At 46.7% G+C, this 25,837-nt stretch overlaps 1 long non-coding RNA gene across 1 annotated transcript in view; it reads right to left on the reverse strand.

Moving 5' to 3' along the window:
- Positions 1–5,821, reverse strand: part of LOC311607554 — a 50,316-nt gene extending 44,495 nt beyond the window's left edge. Inside the window, exons 1-2 of the long non-coding RNA XR_014782631.1 lie at positions 5,730–5,821; positions 3,631–3,770 (exon numbers count right to left, since the gene is read on the reverse strand). This is a non-coding gene — a long non-coding RNA (uncharacterized lncRNA). The remainder of the gene's footprint in view (positions 1–3,630; positions 3,771–5,729) is intronic.
- Positions 5,822–25,837: the final 20,016 nt, after the last annotated feature.

Genomic DNA, 25,837 nt, shown 5'->3' on the forward strand with positions numbered 1-25,837 from the left:
CAGTCTCAAGGGATCTGATGTCCTCTTCTAGACTCTGCGGGTACCAAAAATGAGCATGCATAGATGCAGACAAAAAAAATCAATTAAAAATTTAAAGTCTTAAAAAAGAAAAGAATTATAAGCCAATTTGGGAACAAATATTTTGACATCTATAGCTAGTGCATTGACCATCTCAGAGCTAATGGGACTATCAGTAATAGGACAGTAAACATAAGGAGTGTGGTGGCCTCAGCAATGAAATCATATTTCCACGGAACAGGATGAGGTAGAGAGGGCCAGCTTTAAGGTGGACTCGTGTCTGAGGGTCACCACAAGGACTCCTCACTGTGTGGCTGCATGTGGAATCAGGGCGAGCCCCGTTGTCTGTGTTACTCTTTCGCTCTCCCCTGTGTACATCTGTGGCACACAAACATCCCCATCCTTGATTCCACTCTGAGTTCTACGACTGTCATTAAAGTCCCCGCGCCTCCTCTACAAAACGGCCACCGTCCACACCTGCTACATCTGATCCCGGATTCCTGGAGAATCCAATGACAGTGATCCTTTTCAGCAAGTACTTACTGAATATTTCCTAAGTAGCATAGCATGAGACACTATGCTACAATATAAACAGGCTGCCTGGACCCTTAGGGACCCAGGCAATTCAGGCCCATATTCCCAGGTAGAAGTGAGCAGCCGGCGTCCAGATAGTGTACTGTGTGCAGGTGGCCACAAGGACTGTGAATTACTCTAGCAGGAGGCAACAGGAGAGCATGGGCTGATGCTGTTTGACTTGACTCTAGTGTTAAAACGGAAGCTATGTGACACCGACAGCAGGCACAGGCATATATACATAAGTAATTGCTGGGTTGCTCTGTGTTCCATAGTCGATTGGCTGCCTAAACTCTTAGGTAGATCCAACGGCATGGTGCATGGGATTTACTGAGCAGCTGGGGTGTGACCCATTACAAGATGAACACTTGTAAATGTCCATCATCTGAATCAAACCCATCAGAGAAGCACGCTCTAGTGTCTCCCAGAAGGTCTATTGCCACAGATGAGGAGACAGAATACCAAGAGGTGACATTTCCTGGCCAACATCAGTGGCTCAGCAGGTAAATTCACATGCCAGCAACACTGACACCCCGAGTTCACTCCTGCGTGGTAGAGAGGAAGAACCATCTCCTGAGAGGTCTTCTCCAATTGCCACATGTGCGAGCACGCGCTCGCACACGTGTGTGTGTGCACACACACACACACACAGCAGATAAATAACTACTAAAATAGAATTAAGGGGTTATATAGTCAAAGTTTAAATATAGTGTTCAGAACTTAACTGTTACCCCACAAGTAACGAAATAAAAATGACAGGTTGACTCCTCAGATATTTTAGTCTCCTCTGAACAGTGATTTCAAGGGAGATATGTTTTCGACACTATTTTTCTCAGAAGCCACATTTCAACTTCAGGAAGTACACAGTAAGAAGAATTCCTTCCTGATCTGGGTATAGTGGCCCATTCCTGTGTCACCTTAGATGAAGAAGAAGATGAGGCTACCCTGACCCACATAGCAGAACAAAACTCCCCCACAGGAACCACCTGAAGGGATTCAGGAGCACTTCCCGCTATGGCCGGCAGATGGCAGAGGGCGACTAGGGAAGGACGGCTCCACAGTCGTGCCCCGCCCCTCTTTCCTGCTGTTCTCACTTGCCTCAGCTACCTTAGTCATCCTGAAAGGTGGGTTCTAGGTAGAGGTCATCACTGCTTGAAAGTCTTGTGTCACCATATCACACCAGGAGACAAGGCACCCTCCCTGCCTCACACCAAACTCTTACCTCCTGCACATGAGCAGACTTCCCAGCCTGGGCACCAGACTACCTCAGCTGAGGGAAAGCCCGGAGCTGCGGAGGGGATGGCTATGAACGATTTAATAGTGCCCAAAGATGTCCGTCTCTGCTGACTTTAGACAAGGAAATCCTGGATAAGTCTCCCTAGGAAAGGGGAATAAACATATCTCCTGCCCAGGCTATGGGCACCTGGAGAGCAAGGAAGCCCTGTTCTCCTCAGTTTTCTGTTACTTTCATAAATATCGTGGTCAAAAGCAACTTGGCGAGGAAAGGGTTCATTTCATTTTACACTTCCAGGTAGCAGTCCTTCTTTTCCCATTGTGACCTTTCTTCCACAGCTCAGGCCCACCTGCCGAGGGATGATGCCACCCACGGTAGGATTGGTCCTTCTCCATCAATTAGCAACCAAGAGACTGCCCCACAGACTCATCCACAGACCAGTGTGATGCTGACGATTCACCCATCGAAGTTCCCTCTCTACCCAGGTGGCTCTAGATTGTGCCAAGTGGCAGCCTCGGCTAACTGGAAACCCCAGATTCTTAAGTCAAGCTACCACGTGAGACTTTAAGGGGCTCTCAAACTCTCTGAAACTTCACAAGCCACGCCTCCACCGCCCGCATTTCTCTCAGCTCTCTCTTCTCTCCCAAGCTCTCACAGAAGAGCCAACTAAGCTTTGAGTGTTCAGTAGCGTTTCCAGCCCGAATTCCGAACACTCCCACAATCCTCCCCGAGACAACGCAGTCGGGTCTGTTACAACACTAGCCCGGTCTTCAGTACCCATTTCTGTTGTAGTGTGCTTGCCTTTGCTGTGGTAAATATCATGACCAAAAGCAATTTGGAAAGGAAAGGGTTCATTTGGCTTCTAGGCTCCATCACAGTCTGTCATTGACAGGAGTCAGGGCAGGAACTCTCCCTGACGCAGAGACAGCAGTCATGGAGAGCGCTGCTTGCTGCTTAGCGGTTTACTCTCCTCAGCTTGCTCAGTGTGCTTTCTTACACAGCCCAGGACTACTGCCTAGAGACGGCACCACTCACGGTGGTCTGGACCATCCCACATCAGTCATCAGTAGAGAAAATGCTCCACAGTTGGCGCACGCACGGGTAATCCCTCAGTCAACTGTTCCTCTTCCAGTAACCTACAGTCTCAGTTTGGGTTTTGTTGTTTGATTGCTATTGTTATAGCTGCCGCTGGTTTGGGGTTTTGTTAAATTTTATTATTTTTTATTTTACTCATTTAATTGGGACAAGGTCTCACCCTAAATGACAAGGCCCTTGGGAAATTGCTATATAACTCAAGCTGGCCTTTAACTTGTGGCAATCCTGCTGCCTCAGCTTTCCGGGGCTAGGATTATAGGTGTATGTCACCACACACTGTGGGCTCACAGTTTTGGAGGTTCCAGTCCGAGATCAGTTTGTCCCATTTCTTACAGGGCTGTAACAAGTCTTCCCCTTGGAGGCCCCATGAGAGAGACAGCTGCTCAAGACAGGAAGGGCCTCTTCAAAGGCTCTCACAATGACTTGAGCACTAGGGTCCACCTCTTAAAGGTTCCCCGCCCCCAGTGACACACTGTGTGGATGAGGCCTTTAACACAAGGTCCTTTGGGGGACACTTTAGGTTCAAACGGCAGCAACTTATTTTTGCATTTTTTTTTTAACTTTGAAAGGAGAGTGGTATCAGAAAAGCCAGGGGATCCCTGCCTGTCCGAGAACTCTGGTATTTGGCCTGCAACAGTGAAATGTGATGAGTCCCATAAGGAGTTAGCCCCTCCCTACCTGGAACGTTCACCAGGAAGCTTGACACTGACCTGCAATGTGGGGGTGCAGGTCTCTGTGTGCTGCGAAGCTTCTAATCTTCAGATTTGGTTTTAGAAACAGGACCGCAGGATGACTCTGACTGTTCAGTGAATTCACCCACATGAAGTGCAGAGCTTCTGTTACACGCCAGCTATGACAGAAACATTTTTGAGAACTGGGCGAGTTATTAAATGACATCTGCTATTTGCTCTTCTTCACCGAGCAGAATTTATTGAGTATCAGCTTTATGCCGGGCTCTGGACCAGGCATGGGGCGTAACAAGATCGCCCTGACCCCTCGCTGCCCTCAGGAGAATTCCCTCATAGAGTACTTCAGTATCTTCCAGAAAGGTAACACTGGTCAAATAATGCAACGTACCACACTGCCGGGCACTCCCGAGCCTGTCCTGTGGCAGGATGAGGACCAGAAGAGCAGAAGAAAGCGCCACACACCCCACACAAACAGCTGCTACATGCAGGATTTCCTATGGGTGGAACAATCCTCACACCCAGAGTCAAGCTTTCACGGGTCCTCTGTGATATAACCTCTGCCAAGAGGGACCCAGAGCCAGAGAGCAGGCTACGAGGGAGGATGGTGTGAGTGAAGGAAAGCAGCTTCCTGGCTCCAAGCTTAGAGGCCTCCCCTCACCCTGCAAGGTCTTAATTCACAGCAGAAATCAAACATTCGTGACAGTCTGCTGACATGGGTTGGTTCCGTTCTCCTGCCTACTCTTTTTATAACAGTTTCTTTAAAGATCTGTCTCGACGGGTAAGGCAGTTTGTTCTGCGAGCCTGATGACCTGAGTTTGAGTCCTTGGCGCATACGCAAAATGCCAGGCACTGCCGTGTGTGCCTGTAACCCTAGCATCGTGGAATGGAGACAGGCAGCTCACTGGCTGGCCGGCCCAGCTAAATGGAGAGCTTGCGGTTCAGTGGGGGATGCATCTCCTCTGTCTCAAGGCAGTTACAGCAAATAGTGATAAAGATGTGCGCACGGGCACGCGCGCGCACACACACACACACACACACACACACACACACACACACACACACCTGTTATTCACCTGGTTGGTTGGTTGGTTGGTTGATTGGTCAGTCAGTCAGTCGGTTGGTTAGTTGGTTTTGAGGCAGGGTTTCATCATGCAAGCTAGACTAACCTCAAACCTATCTTCCTCTCGAGCGCTGGGGTAACATGCTTGCGCCCCCATATACAGCTTCCGTTCACTTCTCTTGCTCCATTTGTGGGGCACAGACAGCGATCCAGTCCCTCACAGGGTTGGTGATCCCCAAACTATCTGTACCTATGGAGGGCAAAAACGAGCAGAACTGCAGTTCGATGCTCTCGGCCTACAGACACAGTTAGAGCCCGTCAAGGCTGACTGGACCATGTTTGTGAGGAGAGAGAAGGGCACAGAGCTGGACTGCAGCCAGCTGAGATCTAGGGACCCAGATTAACAATCCCATTGACTCCGTATGGGGGGGGGCGGGGCTTTGGCAAAGCGATATTTTGAGAAAAGGTTGAATTTGTTCTTTTCTTCTTCTTCTTCTTCTTCTTCTTCTTCTCCTTCTCCTTCTTCTTCTTCTTCTTCTTCTTCAGTCTTAGAAATGAACCAACTCCACATCACTTCCCCCCAAAAGGCCCTGGGTGTTGGTGGCGGTGGAAGGTAACCACTGAGGAGTAACAGTCGGGTCATGGGTCGTCATTAAAGAGTAATTTTCATAACAGCTTCTGGTGCCCATTTGTAGACAATATGACCAGCTCTTAAAACTTTTCAGAGACATTCCACGGGGGTCCAGTCAGGCACTTTACTTCTTAGCAATTTTTAAATCAGCTGAGCAGCTCTGAGGTGAGAATGGCTGTACTCCATTCAATTTGTCTTTACTAAGCAAGATTTTCCTCCGCTCTGTAACCATAAACCTTTCAGTCTTTACTCTGTGTTGAGAGGTAAACAACCTCCCCGCCCCCCCAAAAAAAAACACATTCCAAAGAATTCCCACTTAAGTTCAGAGACTGGGACACTCGACCTCCATCCGCTGGATTTCCCCTCCTCGGCTGCTTATTCTTTCCCATCATCCCCTCAGCCCCGGCTCCCCCACTCAACCGCACATACCTCAGCGGGCATTTCTTTCTAAGTCACACAGGAAAACGCTTCCATCAACTCAGCAGGAATCTGGCTGGACACATCGCTCACCTCCTTCCTTGGACACCACTGCCCACATCATGGAAAATTCAGCCTTGCTGTGCAGAGAGATAATTGAGTGTGCTGTGGATGAGTCATTGAAGGGAAACCATGGGAGGTCAGAAAGGATTCATATTAATAGGATGTCTATTGTTTTTTTAAAAATTATCTATATTACCTGTAGGCCTGGCTAGCAATCAATCAAGATTCAGACACTTGTTATATTTTAAAATAGCTTTAGTTAACCTGGGGCAGGGCAGATATCAATCCTCTAAACTACCTCCCATAGTGGGGCAGGCATGGGATCCCTGCCTCAGTCCCACGTCATCCGTTTCCAATAACTTTTATCAAGCTACCGCCCATCCATAATCCCAAATGCTTGTTAATGTTCTTCATCTGGGCCGGATTCTCCATCCATGCCACTGGCCATGTGCTACTTCTCCAGCTAACCCATGGCGGCCTTCCTCTCCTCTCCTCAGGGTCTCTCTCCTTTCTCCTCATGGCAGTCTGGTCTTTCTTTTTCCCAGAATTCCTCTCTCTCTAAGCCCTACCTATCTCCTTTGCACTGCCCAGGTGGGATGATTTTTTTATTAAGGAAAAGGTGGGTCACACAGACAACAAGCAGTAATTAACATCAAACTACATCAGACCCATCCCCCAACAGATGCCGCTCTGAGACTGAACCAAGACTGAACCATTGGGTGGAAAGGGTCACTAGTGCAAAGAGCCGCCCCGTACTCTGAGGATCTTATGCTTTCCCTGAGGCACAGGAGAGGCCTGGCTGTAAGTGTGAATCCTGAGAGTGGACTTGCAGGAAGCCGTCTCGGTTCAGCTGGGATTGACAATGACTACTAAGCACTGCTTAGGGCCAGTGATTCTGTCAAAGTGGTGGGAAGGCAATTGCATGTGGGTGTGTGCGCTCGCAAGTGCTCATGTCTGTGCGACACAGTGCATGCACATGTCACAGCACAGGTATGAGGTCAGAGGACAATTCTGAGTTTCCATCTTTTTGAGGTAAGGGGCTTTGTTACTGGGCTCTGTGTACACCTGACTCATGGGCCTAAACGTTCTCTTGTCGCCACCTCCCATGCTGCTGCCGGGGGCTGCCCGTAGAGAACAGGCCTGGCTCTGTGGGTGTTGGGACTCCTAACTTGGAACCTCATGTTTCTGTGGCAAGCACTTTCCCCCGTCTCCACAACCCAAGATAAATTTTAAATTGATCTACACTGTGAGAATTAAGAAGCCTTAACCTACTGTTCCAAGGTGAAAGCTACATCTGAAAAAATTACCAAGGGAGCTTCCTAAAAACACTTCCCAAACTTGGCCGTTCTATGCACCCTGAAAACCAGGCCACAGGGAGCTCAGAGCACTAGAAGAAAATGACATAAATTCCAATGAGTTCATAGGACAAGAGCAGAAACAAAACATATTAATAATTCAAATATAAGCCATTTCTTCTAAAAGACCAAGAATTAGCTTAATGTTGCAGGACAGTGTAGCTCCAATGAGTCAAATTTTGAAGAGGAAAAAAATGCTTGATTCTAACATGAGTCTATACTCAAAAACACTACCAAACAGACAGAAGAATAAATACTTATCTGGACGCTCAAGGTCTCAACATTTTCCTTCCATGTACTTTTCTCAAGAAGCTTCTCGGTTAAGACAAAAGAAAACAGTGGATCAATGAAAAAAAAAAAGAGATCTGACTTTAAAAGGGGTATCCAGGATCTTAGAACATTCTGGAATGTCTGCTCTGTCCCAGTCCAGAGTGGACATGGTGAGGAGAGGTAGACAAGATGCAAGATGAAAGGGTAATGAGTCTATAGAGAGTTAAGAAAAACATGAGGCAAGTACCAACTCCAGAAAAACAGAAAGCTGCACAACAGAAGAGAACCCTGGTTGCTATGCATGCTTGGTATACGAATTGTATTCCCACAGAATATTATTAATACTGAATATGAGATTCAACATTACTGAAAGGGTAGATGGGTGAGCAGGAAGTGGTATATATTTGGTGGAGGTAAACAGTGAAAGACAGGATCCTTTGACGTCTATGATAAGAATTCATTGGATAATGCCTGAAACTGAAAAAGTATTGAGTACATGGCAAAGAGCTGGAGATTTTTTTTTTTAATGGCAGCTGAGACAGAAGTAGAAAAAAGCATTTTTCCTAGTTTCATTTCCTTTCCTGTGATAAAATTCTGTGGAAAAAAAATAGAAAGGAGGAAGGGGGCTTGTTTGCTTTATAACTCCTGGTTACAGCCCATCGTAGCATAGAATTCGCAGCGGCAGGAGCTCAAGGCACATCACACCCACAGTCAGAAGGAGAGAGAAACGCATGCCTGCAGGCCTGCTTGCTGCTGGCTTTTTCCTTTCTTATACAGTTTAGGACCCCTAGGGAATGGTGCCATCCAATGGCCTGAGCCTTCCACATCAATTAATAATCAACACAGTCCCACACAGACATGACCACAGGCCAACATGGTCTAGATAATTCCTCAATTAAGACTTTCTTCCCAGGTGATGCTAGGTTGTTTTGACTTGGCTGTTAAAAGCTAAGCACTGCAGCATTGTTTTTTGTTTTTTGTTTTTTTTTTTAAATAAGACTCTGAGAATAAATCATTTGACTCTTACACAAAAGTCAAATTTGACTGATATGTATACCTATCTATACCTTTGATTGAATTTTTAAAATATAAATACTTACTGCCATTCAGAAAAAAATACCTAATCTTTCTTGGACCAGAAACACTGTTGTGATTTCATAAAGACAATGAAATCACAGCAAAATCTTAACTCTGAGTCAAACATTGCTGCACGCAAATTCTGGAGTGGCCAGCTGCTCATTAGGACCTTAAGAAAGGTGCCTAACACCCTCGGCCATGATTTCCCAACCCGTGAAATTAGAACAGCGGGGATAATAGCCCATCTTCTCTAGTGTCATAAAGATGTGACATGAGTGTTTAAAAGGCACAGGTAAAACATCTTAGTAAATATTAGATATTACCATTGATAAGGAAATAGCTAAACAAACAGAGGAGATTAGGTTGGTGAAGCCAGACAACGCTGTAGGTATGAAGCTTTCTGCTTGCCTATCTGACACCCGCCGCTCTTCATGACTCAGTGCCTGTATATTGCTTAGCACATGAGAATGCGTCAACCACAATATGCTGAATGAATGAATGACGGAGTGAGTGAGCGTGTGAGCGATCGGATGATGGGCCAAGTTCCAGGGGCTATGTTAGAACCAGTGCAGCCAGGAGGAGAGAAAGGCCGTGGGCACAGAACCCACAGACTTAGTAAACAAAGCAGAAGGTCTTGGTTGCCGGTACATTATGTCTTCCATTCCTTTATGTTCAAACTTCAAGTTCTAGCCAAGCGCATGGGTCCCAGATGGACCTCCCTCCTTCCACTCCCCCATTAAATCTTCCTCCGTGCTGCCCCTTGCATCGCTGTTTGTGTAGCCTCCTTGACACTTACCACCCCCTGAGGGAGCCCTACCTGATCCACCACTCCGTGTCAGCTGTGACGGTGTGGGTATGCTGAGGAGGAGAGTCAGTCCAGGGGACATGTGACACTGGGGATTGCTCCGTAGAAGCAGTGTTCATGTCTACCCAAGTAGATGCGAGGTGCGTGTCCTCCAGAAATGTTTAAGGCCTCAAATCCCCCAAAGGGTTTATATCCAATGTTTAATTAGGTGGCCAAGGCGTTGCTGGGCTGGGTTCTCTGAGGCTTCTCTCTTTGGCTTGCAGGTGGCTGCCTTGTCGCTGTACCCACATGGTCTCTCTCTAGGTGTTTCTATGCCTGGAGTTAATTTTCTTATAATGGCTTCAGTCAGGTTGGATTAGACACCACCCTTTTGGCTTCATCTAAGCTTAATTACCTCCTAAAGGCCCCATCGACAAACAATTCCACATTCTGAGTTACTGGACTTCAGGGCTTCCATATGTCAATGAGGAGGGACCATACCACCTGTTCTCCCCCATTAAATAAATAACTGAAACAGCTAACAGAGGAGGAAGAGGACCATTTCACTGACAGGACATAGGGGGAAACCTACACGCATGCACGTTTGGTGTTTATGTGACAAATAGCAAGAAAATGGCATGCCCAAACCATGCCATGCCCGGGGGCGGGAGCCCCATAGAAGATGGGCAGCCTGACCTCTGACCTCTTGGACCTGGACAGTGAAGAACTGGGATGTGAGTGTTTAAGATTTGGGAAGGTGAAATAAATGGACTGAGTTGGAAGGGACACTTGGATGTGTATTGTTATATGACTTTTATTGTGGAGGTGAAAAAACATCATCTCACCTCAGACAGAGGCTACGGGCAGATCAAAGGACTCCATCTATGTCCAGCCTGGTGACATGTCCTTCCTCTTCATCATTCTGCCACCTTCTTTCTCCTCTCCCTTCATGTCTCCTCTGCACTCTTTCTCCTGTTCCTCCTTCCTCCCACTTCTTCATGGCTGTGGCCCCTGCCTCCTCGCCTTCCTCCTCTACCCATCTCTCCCCACCCCTGCTCCATCAGATGCCACAAAGCTGACTGAAAGGTGTCGGGTGGGCATGCCTCACAGCTCCTCGATCCCGCCCTGCCAGTCTCTGACTGCTGCTCTCCCGGTGTGGTCAGCTTTCACTCAGAGTCCTAAATCAACACTAACGAGGAGCCATCTCAGCTGTGTGCCCCTTCACCCTTTTGCCTGCTACCCCGGGTTTGTGTCTTCAGGCCTCTGTGTTCAGCTCTCAGCTCCTCTTGGGTACCCTTTACAAGAAGCCCAAGGATCTTCCTCAGGAGGTGTCCAGAGTTGAGCAAACTACGGTGTGCGGTAAGGGACACAGCCAGGACTGGCCTGTCTAGCCACCTGGTGCCATTGCCAGGAGCTGCCCGCTGTTGGCTCAGCCTCTGGCATCTGAGCTGAGTCACTCTGCCCTTCTCACTTGCTGGTGTTTCTCCTTTCATCAATCTTCTAGAAGACAGCACCTGTCATTTAAGGAGCTTGTGAGAGACCTTCCTGACTTTAAAGCTTTTCACGGCACATAGCGGACATGTCACCCATTTTGGAAGTTATTCCTTCAGGTCATTTTCAGATTTGAAGTAAAGAGAAAAAAAGCATAGCTTTGACAGGATTTCCCCCACTTGGGTCACAGACTTTGTTGGCAAGTAGCAAAAACAAGATGGAGAATACCTTTTCAGGTCCTGAGGCAGTGGCAGTGAGTGAGGAGTCACCAGACTGTTAACATTTGTCCCTTGGGGCTCTCGGACTAGGCCCGACTGCAGGGGCCAGAGGAGCTGCCCACTGTCATTGCCCCATTTGTAGTTTTCTTTAGTAACCTTGACCAAGGAAACTATTCTCCTCACCCTTGATCCGTCATCTTCCTCCATCTCCTCCTCCCCTCCTCCTCCTCGCTGTCATGCCAGTCAGCGCAGAACCTCCAAAGCTCTCGCTGTTTCCCTTTCCCTCTTTTGTCCTTTCCCTGGCTTTGTTTTCCTTGCTGTGCTAATGCTTTATCTTCCACTTCATCTTTTAAATTCTTAACTTGAATCTTTCCAGCCACAGCTCCTATTTGGAAAGTCTGCTTTGGAGCGGACATCATCATGTTCAAGTTACTAGGTGTCTCCCAGGCTGCTATACTCAATCCAGAGTCCACCAGTCCCTCACCTGTTCCGTTCCCTTTGCAGCTGCCTTGCAGTGTGTTTCACCTGTCCTTTCTTACTCTGTTGACCTCGTTTTGTTGTTGGAATTTCCTTGCATCCAAGGTCTTTAACAGCTCTGAGTGTTGGCAGCCATTGAAGGGCCCAGGCTTGGGACTGCCAGGCTCAGAGTTGAGAAGGAAGTGGGCTGAAGGCAGGCTGCTCTTGGCTGCAAGTTTTACAGAAAGCTGTGGAGCTGAGCATTTAAATCACACTCCACTGTAGTCCCCAGAATCTCAAAGGGACAGGGATCTGGCATCGAGTGTGATTTTTCTACACACTCACTGAGTGACTTTAAAGCACTGGTGTGGGTGACTGAGGTCAGGTTTGCCTCCATGAGTCTAAGCCGTCCTTCCTAAATTGCTCAGTTTGTTGTTAGCATGTGCCCTGGCTTGCTGCTGTGATAAAATAGTGTGACTAAAAACAACGTAAGGTAGGGTTTAGTTCAGCTTACACTTTATAGTCTATCACTACTCAGGGAAGCCAGAACAGAAACTCAAGGCAGGAACCTGAAGGCAGGAACTGAAGTAGAAGCCACGGAGGTTCGCCGCTCTTGGTTTGTTTTCCATGGCTTGATTAGTTTGCTATTTTTATACATCCCAGGACAACCAGCCTAGGAGTGGCGCCACCTACAGTGCACTGTGCCCTCCCACATTAGTCATTAATGAAGAAGAAGCCCCCAGACTTGCCAATCTGACTGAGCCAATCCCTCAGCTGAGGGTCCCTCGTCACAGATGACTTTCTCTTGCATCCAGCTGACAAAAATCTAACCAGCACAGCATGCGTCTAAATAGGAGCATACCGTAAGTGCTCCCTGGTTCTGTGACGGCCACTATCTCCAATTCTTCTCCGCCTTTTCTCTTTGACTACAGAAAAGCGGTTGGGGGCAGGCTGACAGTGCACAGATGGCACAGTGGTTAAAGAGCACTTGCTGTGCACTCCTGAGGACACAAGTTCAGGTGCCAGCACTCATGTCACAAGCTGGTTGTCCTGCAAATGCCTATAACTTGAGCTCCAAGACCTGATGCCTTCTTCTGTCTTCTGCTTGTGAATGGGCATGTACACATGTGTGTACACACACACACACACACAGAGAGAGAGAGAGAGAGAGAGAGAGAGAGAGAGAGAGAGAGAGAGAGAGAGAGAGAGACCTTACAAAAGAGAAGCAGCAGTGGAAGATGAAAGCTCTTAGGGAAATTATGGCCTGTGTGTAGTTGCCAGAGTGATACAGAGAAATGCCAGAAACAAACAATCTGCATGTTCTGGAAGACTATTCAGATTTTATCTGTATAGCACAAACTATAATCAGTGCGACAGGGTATACCCCAAAGGCTTACCAATGCCAGCTGCACACACAGTGTAGCACTGCGGTGGCAAGGAAGGTGACTAACACACTCAGGCTGGAGGACCCTCACCAGCCACTGAAAGTCACTTTCCTACGCTTAGGCCAGACTGGCCAGTCTGAGAATTTGGTTCCTTGCCGCTTTATCCATTCAGTCTCAGAATCTCTCCTCTCCTCCCCTCCCTCCTTCAGTGTAAGCGACTCCATTTGCTTTGGTCTACTGGGCATGCGCTTAGCCCCAGGGCGCAGCCTCTGTAGGTTTCATTCAACACTGGTTTTAGAACACTGGGCAAGCTATGTTCCCCCTGTGAACACAACTCTTCTCATCTTTAAAATGGGAAGTTCATATTAATAGCTTTGTCATTTTGCGAAGACGAAACAGGAGTCAGGCATTTTATACACAGTAATTCCAGACATCAGAGGTTCTCTGCAAGTGAGGAGATTACAGCCCCCTTTCCAGCTTTGCAGACTGAGTTTGCTTGACTTTACAGACTTTGCGATTTTAGTATTTAACTTCCAACACACTACTTACAAAATAAAGGGGAGGGGGACGGATCTCTTTCTTGAGTCACAAAACGACAGCTCCCTCGGACTGGCTTCAGTGAGGCTGAGTTTTCAACTGCCAGGAATGAAAATAGAGTGAAATTAATATTCTCATCGGCAGCGTTCAGGCCCCACTGAGACTGGCAACTGTCAGCACATCATTGCAGGGACGCTCTGAGAGTGTACACAGAGTGTCTGGTGTAATGTGGAGGTCTAATTGCAGGACCTTTATGTCACTGGCCTTTTTGGCAGAGGAGGCTCCCAGTGCACATCATATTAGTGCATAACTTCACAGCCAAGGGTGCTCACAGAACGCCTGCCCAGTGCTAAGCACGGGGCATCAGCCGGCATCCACAGGGATTATGGAGGCAGCCTGTTCCCTTGAAAAGCCTACCATCTGCAAGACCAAGTTGCTTCTACATTCTTGCTTTCAGGTGGAGGTGCGAACCCAGACAATTTAAGATGTAGACCCTCTTCACTTCAGAGTCTAGGGAACAAGGAAGTCTGCAGTTCATGCAAAAATCATAATTAAAGGAAAACAGTTGGGCATGGTGGTTCATGCCTATAATCTCAACAATTTGGAAGACAAGGTGGGAGAATTGTGAGTTCAAGTCCAGGCTATACATTAAGTTTGAAGCCAGTCTGGAATAGTTAGTGAGGCCTTGTATCAAAAAAAATGGGGCATTGACTGGAGAAATGTCTCAGTGGTTAAGAGCATTTGCTGCCCTTACAGATGGCCCAGGTTTGGTTTCTAGCACTCCAGGCAGGCATGTGGTAACAGACAAATGCAGGCAGGAAATTAATACATATTAAATTAATAAGGATAATAACGTTTAAATTATAATTTCTGAATACAGATTTAATGAGGTCCTTTAAAATCCTATTACTTTGATTATATTGGACAAGCTAAATAGGAAATGTGACCCCAATTTTTATTACATGTCTTCCTTTTAGCAAACACACAGATTTAGGCAGAAACTTTATTAAATATAGAAAGGGCTCCGAAGGGAAAAAGCTTGGGAGTATACGGTTGACTGGCAACCCAATGACACAGGCAATGAACAGGCCACACGTGGTCGCTTCAGTGGCGTCCTCCGCTTCCACAGTGCATGTGACTCACACTGTGGTTCTGACCACTCTTCCAAGCCTTCCAAGAGGCTCCTGGGGAGAAATGCTCTGAAAGGGAGATCTGGTCTATCAGGATTTGGAAATGAAAAGAGGTTGCTTTATCCCCATAATAACGCCAACCACTTCATAAATATCCATAGAAACTTGTTTTAAAAGCACACAGTGTAGAACCCAATAGGGGGTTATCCCTGACTTCATGGGCTATCCTGCCCCAACCTCCCTCTAGAACATATTAGTCCTTTGCTTTACTTTGCTACATAACTCTCTGCCCACACTGCCTGTCTTCTTGCTGAATTCTCTCCCTTAGCGGAAGTTGTTGCCATTAGCAGCGGTGGCAGGTGTTCGGGGTCAGCAGCTTTTCCTAGCTGCTTCACCGTGGGACATGTTTTCTCTGGTGGCCCCATCAGCATGACTTTCTTACAGCAAAGTGTCAGTTTGGGTTCCTCGGCAGAAATGTCCAGAGAAACTCTAGGGGCGCGGAAATCCCTGGAGACAAATGGCCATAGAAGCTACTCAGGTAAAACCTTCCCCCTCAGAGTGACAGCCCTAATGTAGGTTTCAAAATCACTGGACTTCCCAGATAGGGACCCCTGGGTAAGCTGCTGGCTCTCTAGCGGTTTCATCTCTATAGGGTACATTACTACTGTGCCTACATCTGGGCTATTCTGAGAGTTTTAAAGCTTCCCTTCTGTGATGCTTAAAACAACGTGTGCCTGCAGTGTATAGAATAAAGTATAAACATCTCTAGTCCCACAAACTTACTCAAAATTATGAAATAATCTTTTATTTAAAAGATACCATTGGAGCCGGCGGGATGGATCAGTAGTAAAGCATCTGCGTCCATGTCTGACAGTCCAGTGTCCTGGACTTATGTGGTGAAGGAGAGAACCACTCCCGTGAGCTGTTCTCTGACCACACACCAAGTGTACCATGATGTACATGTGACCAGATGCACACACAATGGTGGGGGTCGGGCGGGGGGGGGGGGTAGAGTGGGAAAGGTGGGCAGCCGCAGAGAATGAGACAGAGAGACAAAAAGACAGAGAGAGAGAGAGACTTTGGCATATCAATGATTTTGTTCAGGTATCCAAATGGAAATAATAGCATCCTAAAATATTTCTGTGCTATGTTCCAATGCCTAAAAACTAGCTTAATTGATCTCTCTGAGCAGCAAGGTCACTAAGTGTTAAAGGAATGGCTCAGTCTGGTTCCCAGCCTCCACGTGATCAGAGTGTCTCCTGAAGGCTTTCCCTCCCTTCCCAGGCCAGATTCTACAGTTACGTAGACTCTGGAGTGCTCTACTACATCTCTGAGGAAGGAACAAAGCTGTCCCTTAGCTCCTCCCTGAGCCATGTGGAAATGCCCGGTAACTCCCCAGTCTCAGTCGCAGGTCCAGTTTTCTGTCCCCTCTTCCTCCACCACTGTCGGAGCTCTACGGGCCTCTTTTTGCACTAAGATAAGTTGCCATTAGACAGCTTTGACCAACGGTGACTGAGGTGAAGCATCCAGAAGGGTGGGTCCTGGTCCCACAAGATTAGTGACCTCAGAAGAGGTGGGGCACTAATATAGTAGTGTGCACATAGAAAGAAGACCATAAGGGGTCACAGAGAGACGGTGAGCCACAAGGCAAAGGAGAGGCCCCCCAAGAAGACATCCATCACCCTGATATTGGACTTTCAGGATGCAGCCAGTCGTGTTCCATCCTGAGTGCTCTAGCAGTCACACAGAGAAGCCTCCAACAACCTGAACTCTCTGGTTCCGAGAGTGAAACCATTTTCACTCATGAGACGTGATGGGAGCCTCCACTGTCCCCATCTTAACGGACAGTGTTTTAAAACTTGCGTGACATAAAGATAACCTGGGGAGATGGCTCAGTGGATGAAAGCACTTGCCGTGCAAACAGAAGGCTCTGAGTTCAAATCCTCGGAACCCATGTGAAGTCTGGACACAGAGTGGGAGTGTCAGCAATCTCAGCACTACTACAAGGAGGGGGGAGGCAGAGGCAGGGGAGTCCCCAGGAGCTCAGCCCACCAGCCTGGCATGTGCATCAGCAAACGAGAGACCCATCCACACACATGCTCACTCACGTGCAATTCTTGTGTTAGGGAGACAGAAGTGCAACTAGACTTATGTGTCATCTCTTATTTAAACTCTTTGCATGGCAAACGAGAAAGCCTGCTTGTCGCTCCATAGTGAATAATAAAGTCTTCAGTGTCATAGCTCCATTGTAGTTTTAGTGAAGGTGTGAGATCTGGGGAATAGTGTTTGGTTTTTCCGAGTATTATTTCATTCAAAGCAAATTAGTCAGAAGGTCACAGTCGATATAAATCCATCATGTCTGCTCAGGCTCTGTGATATGACCGCGCTGAGGTCTGAGATAAATCTTTATGCCAGAAAACCTGTTATTGAAGTGTAATAAAAATACCAATCAGAGCTGGCCTGGAGCAGCAAGAACGTTGTGCTCCTCTGCGATGCAGAAGGAGCTGACTTCCGCACATGACAACCTGGGATCTACAAAACATCTGGCTGGCGCCAGCATAGAAATCTTCTATCCTCTGGGAAAATTATTTTTGCACCCCATAGCTTGAGAAAGGTCATTTCGTGGATGCACAAGCACCTTCTGGAGGTGGCCTGGAAGTGCCACTCAGGAGGTGAGGACAGATAAGGCCCTCTCTCTCACTTGTGGGTAAATAGGACTCTGCTTCGATGTGGCAACGGCTGCTGTCAACACATCCGTCTCTGGCTCATCTAAAGACACCGGTGGGACCACTGGTTGAGGAGAAGAAGTTGGCGTGAGTGCAATTCAGATAAAAATGAAGGGATGAGGTAGAGTAAGAGGAAACATCTGGAGGCCCTGGCAAGGTCGGCTTCAGGCTCTTCGCCCAAAGCAGCTGGTTCATTGTTGGCTTCCAACCTTGTGTTTCCTGGTTCTTGCGAATTTCTCTAAAAACAAGTCAGAACATTGCCATTTGTGTTGAAGATGCACAAGATGTCCTGACCTTATCTCAGTGATTCACAACGTGTTGAGGTTTTTATTAGACGGCGTCTCAAGCTGCCATGCACCCAACGCAGCGGGAAGCTGTCCGTCTTCTCCTGTCGCTTCTGCCTGACCCATTCTCTACAATAGCATCTTTGAGTTTACCTCAGCTCACACAGGGCTTGCCTTTCACTTCTGAGCAACAGCACAGTTGTTGGGAATGTTCAGAGAAAGCGTAGGGCACACGCTTATGTCTTTAGGGGTACGAAGGTCACAGGAGGTCAGCGTCTCCGCAGATTTCCAGGATGCAGGGCAGTATTGTCAACTGTGGGTAAGATGACACAAAATAGGCCTCAGAATCTTCCTCACTGGGCTTTACTGAAGCCTTACTCACTGAGTAGCAACTCTGTGCCTCCAGTGTGTGTGTGTGTGTGTGTGTGTGTGTGTGTGTGCGTGTGCGCGCGCGCGCGCGCGTGAATGTGAGTGATTGTGCGCGTGTGTTCGTGACTGTATATGTGTTTGTGCATGTGTGCGTGTGCGCATGTGTGTGTGTGTGTGTGTGTGTGTGTGTGTGTGTGATTGTGTGGTATCTGCGCACACATATAGGTCAAAGAGCAACTTCGGGCACCATTCCTCAGGCATTGTCCACTGAGTCCTCTTCCCAGGTGCAAAAAGTCATTCTTTGAAATAGACTTTCAAATTTAAAACTAAACAATGTGAGTAATACCCATCTTTCACTTTGTTTCACTGGTGTGTGTACGCGAGCACACATACACACTGTGGGCATGCGTGGAAGTCACAAAGCAAACAGCTTCAGGTGAGTCGTCAGGCACCTTCCATCCTGTTTGAGACGGATTATCTTACCGATGTGGAACTTTGCCACTGATGCCAGGCTAGCCTGCCCTGAGCTTCCAATGACCTCCCTGTGTCCACCTCCTGTCTTGCCATGGCTGGGTTTAAGATATGTATCACCATGCCCAGCATTTGACACAGATTCTGGAAACCAGAACTCAGAGCCTTGTGCTTTCAAGGCCAACACTTTAACAGTTAAGGCTTCTCCCCGGCTCTGTTTTATTTTCTTTTTAATAGTTTTTTTTTCTACCTGATATAGTTTTTTGCCATGTAGCTGAAGCTGGCCCCCTACTGGCCAGTGCTGAAATTACAGATGAGCATCCCTATGCCTGACCCTCAGTTTCTCTTTAATTTATCAAAATATCCAAACATTATAAAGTATTAAATAACTGTTGGTTTTCTTCCCCTGCCTCAGTCACATTCTTTTAGAAACTGGCATTTTAAAACATATACTTTACTAGCTAGGCATGGTGGCATTGCACGTCTTTAATCCCAGCACTCAGGAGGCAGAGGCCAGAGAATCACTGTGAGTTCAACGCCAGCTTGGTCTACAAAGTGAGTCCAGGACAGTCAAGGCTACACAGAGAAACCCTGTCTCAAAAAAACCAAACCAAACCAAAAAAATGAGAAAAGTATAGTTTACTCAGAAATGGGAAGAAACCACGGTGATGAAAGAATAGGTTTGGTAGGTACAACTGGAATGCTGAAATAGCACCCAGGTGACTCCTGTTCCCCAACTTACCAGTGACAGTGAACTGGGTTCTCAGTCGGCACAGCTCATCTTAAGGCCTGCATGCATGTGGCCCAGCTGGTGGAGGGCTCGCCTGGCATGCACAAGCCCTAGACACAGTCTTGTCACATAACATGGGTACCATGGTGTATGCCTATAATCCTAACACTCTGGATACAGAGGCAGGAGCATCAGAAACCCGTCCATCCTTGGCACTCAGAGAGGCAGAGGCAGGCAGATTGCTATGAGCTTGAGGTCAGCCCAGAGTACATGAAATCCTGTAAAATAAATAAATAAATAAATAAAATAAAATAAATAAAAATGTAAAGCTCCTGACTGTTGAGTCTTTCCTGGAGCTGTGCTGCACTGTCTGTGTCATTTCATCAAACATTGACCACACAGGACAGATGTTAATGTACACTCTTTTTGCGCTTTGCAGTACTGGAGCCCTGTGCTTGGAGCTCTGTGCAGGTGAAGCTTGTCTTCCAACAGATCTAACCCCAGGCCGCCACTCAAGAGTTTCCGCTTCTAAGGTGAGACAATTAGTCCTTAAGCAATCTGGAGGGTTAGTGACTGACAGGCAGGACTGGACCCACAGCCCCGTTCTCGATCACTACAGTGCTCATCTGTCTGAAGCCAGGGCTGTTTTCATAAACCAACACTCACTTGTCTGTCTAACTTTCCTTTCTTAGTAATAATTATTTTATATATAGTTGAATTTCCCAGAAGCTGTTTTTGTATTTAGAAAATGTATCTGTCTTCACTTCTATCAATAGGACCCAACATAAGCACAAGTTTCCTGGAAGCCTCAATACTTTTTTTAAAAAACATTTATTTCTTCTGTGTCTGTCTGTGTACGTACATGTGTGTCTCTCTATGATTATGTAACTTCTTATGTAAGCCTTGGTTCCTTCTTGCAAAGCAGTGAACTACACACTGTGTGTGTCTCATGTGTTATATCTTTAAATCAAGCAGTAACTTTTGCAATTGAGAGTCAAAGCAATAAAAAATTACCAACACAAATACGGTGTTATTTCTATTCCCTAGATAAAATGAATATTTTAATGTATGTGTGGTATTTTCTCCAATTTTCTTGAGCATTTCTGACTTATCCTAGGAGCATAATCTAATCCTAGGCTGATTCCCTAAGGGATTAGTCAGCCTTTATTGTAATGACTTCTAAATCTTTGGGTTCATAAAATCTTACATCTTTTCAATTTAAATCAAATCTCGATTTCCTGGAAATCCTGGTTAATGGCAACAATCCCTTGAGGCTCTGAAGGGTAGCTGGTAACATGCGAACATATTTGAAGCAGATGAATTCTTGGGACCCACAGCTTCCCTATGTAGCAAGAAATGGCATTTTAAATCTGCTCTCCCGTGGTTCTAGCTTGCTTTCTGTTGCTGTGATGAACACCACGCCCAAAAGCAACTCGAGGAGCAAAGGGTTTATTCCAGTTTACAGGGTTACTCTGTCCTTGAGGGAAGCCAAGGCAAGAACTCACGGCAGAAGCAGAGAGAAGTCGCCGTGAGGAGGGTTTGTGATGAGGACAGAGCTACAGCAGAAAGCCAAGACAATGAGACGGCAAGTAAAAGGCAGGTGGCTGGGAGGCAGCCAGACCTGCATAATTGGGTTAGAATAGATAAATGTCTGCTTAAAGCTTGTTGAATCAATCTACTAGGTCTGTGTCATTTATTTGGGAGCTAGGGTGGGCACTAAAAAAGGTCCCCAATAGCACATTATTAGTTTTATAGCTTCTGTTCCAAAGTAAGCTTAAAAACTAGTGAGGACTAATTGCCTTGAATAGATTCTCTCCTCTCCTCTCTCTTCTCTCCTCCCCTCTCCTCTCTCTCCTCCCCTCTCCCCTCTCTCCTCTCCCCTCCCCTCCTCTCCTCTCCTCTCCTCTCTCTACCCTCGTCTTCTCTCCCCTCCCCCTGCCCCCCTCTCCCCCCACTCCTGCTGTGGAAGACTGGTCATCACTGTCTTATCATTGCCTTTCTGTACTGCAAACTGCCAGTGCTAACAGGCTGGGCCTCATCTATGGCATTCTAAGGGGAGGTTTTATAACACTATCCAGGCACAAAGGAGTAGAGTCCATCAGCCACCACGTTCTTATCAACCAACCATCATAGCCTGTGCTCTTCCTTGGTGGGAACTTCCCTGGGGATCTGAGTCTGTCTCTCCTCAGATGGGGAGAGGAAGAAGAGACTGAGGAGAACACGGTTCCTATGGTTTGAGAAATAGGCAGAAATTGACTGTAGATATTGGCAGAAGTCTGGAATGTGAGAAGAAAGTTTGAAAAAAAAAGGTGGTCCCATGAGGAGCCCTGCCTGGCCCCTGGCTGGTGGTGTCCGCGGTTGGGTACATGGAAAGCACAAAGGCAAGCTAACAGGGTGTCGTGCACTGCCCAAACGAACAGCCTGTTAACCTCCTTGAAATGAGAAATCTTTGGGGATAATTATAACACCACTTCTTTACAAATCCTATTTTAAGACCTGTGACACTCTTCTCTATGCGCCGTTAAATTATTTTAAGTGGAAATTGGATTTAAACTATATAAGAAAACACAAGTGAAGCCACAAGCCAGAAAGGCCTATTTAGGTATGAACAATCTTTGTGGCCAACCTCTACGTGACAAATGCCACAGGACAGAGAAACCACTAGTAAGCAGGCTCGCAGACAACATGGTCTAGTTCTTATTCACTCTGTGGATTCACTGGACCCTTTGACCTTGCCACAGTGCCAAGCTCTATAACAGCCACCTCCAAACCCAACCTAGCTATGGTTTTCCAAAGGCTAGTCACCCTGATGTCAAGGGCTAGCCTTAAAGACAGCACCAGAGGGTGAAATGGCTCTTGGCTGATAAGCCATGTTTGGTTATGTGTTTTCATTGGAAACATGCATCAGAGAGCTCAGCAATCACCCAGAAGCTCAAGGTCAGAGCATGCATTCAGCATCAGAATTACCCAGGCTGCTTGTTAGACAAGGTTCTGAACTCCTTCCTTCCACAGCCCCATTTCCTCAGCTCTGGACTTCTCAGGTCAGGAGTGCAGAAGCCTGCACTTACATCATCCTTCCAGGGGATTTTGATGCAGCTCACCTTTACACTCAGGGAAATACTGCTGACTCTGTGTGTATGTCTGTGTGTGTATGTGTGTCTGTGTGTACCTCTGTGTGTGTGTGTGCCTGCGTGTGTGTGTGTGTGTGTGTGTGTGTGTGTGTGTGTGTGTGTTTGTGTGTGTGTGTGTGTCTGTGTGTGTCCTGGAGCCTCAAGCCTTCCAATGTTGTAATTACAAGCATATGCCACAATGCTCTGCTCTGTATTTTTAATGTCATATCATGTTGTCTTTCCAGGTCTAGAAAATTTAATTCTTGGAAGTAAAATATTTACTAAAATCATGAAATAATAAAACAGTTTTCAAGACAATGGATGTAGATAGAAAATGATATACAATAGTTAAATAAATTACTAATAGATGACAGATGTAGATGATAGCTAACTAAATGAGAGAGAGAGAGAGAGAGAGAGAGAGAGAGAGAGAGAGAGAGAGGTAGCAAATAGCAAGATAGATGACAGACAGATGCAGAGACCCTTCAACTTGAGTTCCATGTAATTGTGCCATGACTGATATTTGCTTGCTCTTGTATTATCTTGTGGAAAATAAACTCAAAAGCACTAGCTGTGTGTGTGAGAGAGAAACCCCAGGAATGTCCGTACATGCAATTGTGTTAACTTAAACTGGAGCTAAGGCCCGACATAGACATTTCAATTTTACAGAGACAAACAAGCCAATATGCCCTTTAGAAGACAGCTATTCTGAGAACATCCTGAAAAGAGATATATACAGAAAAGCAATCTGTTGGCATCCCTTCAATTCCTCCAGACCTAGCTTATTTATACCTTTCAAGAAGAGAGTGGGAAGTGGGCTGCAGACTCAGGCAGGTTGCTTAGCTTTGGGGCCTCATCCTTTAAGGCTGTTTTGGTCCAGGCTGAGAGCTCAGCATTAAAAAGGCGCTGATGGCTTTGTACACAGGAATGAGAGTGAACAAGGTGAACTCTACCTCCACACAGGAGTGTCCGGGTTCCAGTCGTTGTTTATAGAATTATCCATAAGCTACACTGTTCTAATATGAATTGTAATGTGTTAAGAAAACTGCATTATTCTTTCAGTACAAAGCATTTTAAAAATGGTTTACTAGAAAGAGAATCACAATCACATCATTCCCTTCTTCCCCTCCCTCCAGCCCCCCCCTCCTTCCCACGTCCTCCCTCATGTTGATGGCCTTCTTCTTTTTTCATTATATTTATTACGCATGTGTGTGTGCATCTATATATATAAATGTCCACTTTTGTTGTATGTATATGGTTAAAGGGCTGTGTTGTGAGACTGAATCTGTTCTCCAAAATTCTTCTGTGGTCTTCAGGGGGCCTTACAGTTTGCTTGCTCATCAATGGTGGCCCTGCACACACCTTCAGGATGCTAAGTTGCTCTGGGAGACTTGAGGCTGTCTGTCTTACGTCTGGTGGTGTTGGGTGGCTTGTTAGCTCAAATCATGGCTCCAGAGAAGGAAGAAGGCCGCTTGGATAAACTTAGATAAAATGATTCTATAGATAAAATGATTCTGTAGATAAAATGATTCTGTAGCTCTCCTTTCCAGAAGTGACTCCAACTAAGAAATGTTGATTAGCTTTTTCCTCAGCTCTCCTCTCTTCCCCCACACCCCTACATGCACACATGTGCACATGCATGCTCATGCACACACACTCAGAGTCGTGCATGCGCACACTCATACGCAATGTCTCACAAAGACGAAGTCCAATTGATTGCATCTGGGAATGAGAGTCTAGCTAACCTGATCATATCAAAAATGTCCTGTCCTCTCGGCTGCAGTCTTCTAATCTTTAGTTTTATATTTGACTGACCTTAAATCAAGATTGGCCACATTATATGACTTGAAAAAAAGAAAAAGAAAAACTGACATAATAGCATCTCCCTCTCAGCATTTTACTGGCCTTCATGAAGTTACTTCTAGCTGCCCTCCCTCTCCCCCTTTAGCTTTACCAAGAGACTCATGGCTTGATGGCCACGTTACACAGAAGTCTGGCCTTGTCCGTAGAGTGGAAACACGCTAATGTGAGGCCACATTTGCTTGTTTGAGAAAGGCAGATGTCACCACCCACTTAGCTACCACAGCAAGGCCAGAGAAGTCACCGGGCAAGACTGAAGACTGCAGCCTGCTAAACTGCAGCTAGCTAGTTAGATAACAAGGAAATAGCCCAGGATGGCCAGAGGGTCCAGCCTCCTCTCTCCTGTGACTCTAAGTCCTTCACTCAATCCTCTCCTCCTGCAAGGACCCTTGAGTGTCATAAGCAGCACAGCACATGGGTGGTACGGAGAAGCCACAGAAGACAGGCTGTAGTCGCTGCCAGCCGACTCCATGAATATGAGCAGTGACCGCAGCCGACAGAGCTTCCCTCCGGAAGTATGGAGGCAGCATCAGGAGCCGGCATGCTATTTTTCTTTTGCTTTCTTACTTTTTGCCTTTAGTGCGATCATTTTAAAGATGCCTTATTTACTGCTCACGGACAGGGCTCTGGATTTTTACCTCTGCCTTTAGCTGCCTCCAAGGAGTTAAGATAAACACACAAAGAAATGGGTGATGGAACCTTAAAGGTGGAAGGGACTTCAGAGCTCAGCAGAGCAGGAGACCTCTGACTTGGCTTGATTGGACCCATAGCTAAAGATCTTGCTTCATAGACAAGCAAGGAACCTGGGCATGGGTCCACACCTATCACAGCCCCAGGATTGTTCCACTATGCAGCCAGCATGGTCTAGTCCCATCCAAACATCTTGTTTGTACATGAGCAACTAGAGTCCAGAGACTGAGTGAATTATTAAAGAGTCACTTGAATTTCTTTTGGGGAGAAAAATTAATTATATAACAAATGCTAATCACACATCTCCTGCGTGCTCTGCTAAGCATGGAGGCAATGGCAGTTCACAAACAAATAAGGCCTTTCCTTTCACATTGTATCTAAGCAACACAAACGAGTGGCTGCATCTTTTAAAAATTAGATTTATCTATTTTTACTTTATTGCATAAATGTTGTGCCTGCACACATGCACGTGCCCCAGATACCTGTTGGATCCTCTGGAGCTGGGGTGACAGATGGCTATGAGTCCTCATATAGTTGCTGGGCATTGAACTCGGGTCTCTACAAGAGCAACCAGTGCTCTTATCCTCTAATTCATCTTTCCAGCCCCTGAGTGGCTGCCTATCAGGCGCATTTGCAAACTATAAAATGCCCAAAGGTACAACATGTAACTATCACATCTTTCCATCTAAGCCCTTGAAGACTACCAGAAGCAAAAGCCATAGCTCTGGGGTTTCTTCTTGAGAAACAGAGGTGACTTTTCACACATCAGCGCCTCATGGAGACCAACAGACAACACCTACGTATCTGCTGAGCTGGCAGGCCAGAATCCGCCCTGCTCCTGTCTCAGCTGACCTATTTGGATATATGTGCTCATTCATGTGAGGGAAGGGCAAATTTAAAGTGTGGGCGTCAGCTCTTCCAGAGCGTTCCGCAGCCTTTCTGCAGAAGGCGCCACAACAAGCCGTTTGTGTGTGTGTTCCGCTTCAGAGCCTGCCCTTCACGTTCACTGAGTCAGCCTTTGTGCACACGCTCTCCCCTCCTGGCGTCCCCTTCTCCTGACCCTCCATCTGCCGATGACCTGAGTACCACTCGCCAAGCCCCCACGTTGGAAACC

The sequence above is a fragment of the Acomys minous genome (genome assembly GCF_964271855.1).
Source record: "Acomys minous genome assembly, chromosome: 1".
In the NCBI taxonomy this organism is placed as follows: Eukaryota; Metazoa; Chordata; class Mammalia; order Rodentia; family Muridae; genus Acomys; species Acomys minous.